The sequence below is a fragment of the Chinchilla lanigera genome, unplaced genomic scaffold (assembly GCF_000276665.1).
Source record: "Chinchilla lanigera isolate Chin_1 unplaced genomic scaffold, ChiLan1.0 scaffold00009, whole genome shotgun sequence".
Lineage (NCBI taxonomy): Eukaryota > Metazoa > Chordata > Mammalia > Rodentia > Chinchillidae > Chinchilla > Chinchilla lanigera.
This window is the reverse complement of record NW_004955410.1, coordinates 6023789-6025086: the sequence shown is the minus strand read 5'-3', so window position 1 is coordinate 6025086 and position 1298 is coordinate 6023789.

Genomic DNA, 1298 nt, shown 5'->3' with positions numbered 1-1298 from the left:
AGGGCACACGGTCCATGGAACTGACTGCTGTGAACTTCAGCGACAAAGCTAAAAGAAAAAGAAGGAAAGAAAAGAACTTTCGCACTTTATGTGATCTCAAAATCACTCAGGAAATTTCTTCACCTGGGTCTGCTGTACTAAAGAGATCACAAAACAACGGCTAATTTGGAAATGAATAAGTGACAAATTCATTATTTATTAAAAAACTGCATGAGACTATGAACAGTATTTTTCATGTAGAGCTAATCACTAGGTGCATTAAAAGCAGACAACTTAAATTTAAAAAGAATCCCCTCAATTTAACTCAACAGTGTCCAAACCTGGCTTTGAGTCATACAAGGTCGTGCTAGTTGACTTAGACAGAAATGTTCCCAATACACTATCCAAAGACATCCTCTCTTACTGCTCAATGAATCCAGTGGAAACATTTTCTTGTATGGCAATTTACATTTGAAAAACTTTCCAAGACTTCTTTCCCTTGTCTTGACTTTTGAACACGTTTTCAGTGAATAACTTTATCACGGACAACTTCTTAACAGCATTTGTTGATCACTGACCATGCAACAGAATTAAGTGATGCTTAAAAACGCAGTGATAGGCTCCATTCCATCTTAGAAGCAAGACAAAGTAACACGGACCAAAACCCCTCAGACTGACACGCGTGTGCAGCACGCACACATACATGCATATATGCCACATGTAGCTTCGTGGAGCTAGAACAGATAGGCGATCGCGTGTGGAAAACAAATACACACTAGTTACATTTGTTCTCTACTCAAAATTCTCCATCACTCTTTCCTCCGCCGGACCAGTTTCCTCTGAAACAGTCACAGCATGGGCTGGAGAATCCTGCAAGAGGCCAGACGCCCTCGGTCCCCACCACAGCCCTCCTGAGAGTCAGGCTGGAGCTGGGGAGCCAGAGATGCTGCGTTTCCATGCAACTCCTCCCAGAAACACGCGCCGGGGTCGCAGCCAAGAGGGAGCGCCCGCGGAGGACACCCCCGACCCCCGCGAGGGCAGCCGGGAGCGAGGCGCATCCCCGCACCCCAAGTGCCGCCGGGCTCCGGCGCCCCAGCCCGCGTCCTTCTTCCGGAGCCTCCTCGCGCCTGGCCGGGTGAGCCCCGTTAGTCAGTGCGCACGTGACGCGCGGTGCCCACATGACACGGCCGCGGCGGGGCGGAGACCCCGGAGCGCAGCGGGCAAAAAGTTACGGGAGACCCGTCCAAGCGCCCAGAGCGGCCAGCCGGCGGCCCAGGCACCCCCGGGGGGCGCTGGGGACCCGGGCGCGCCGTCGCCAT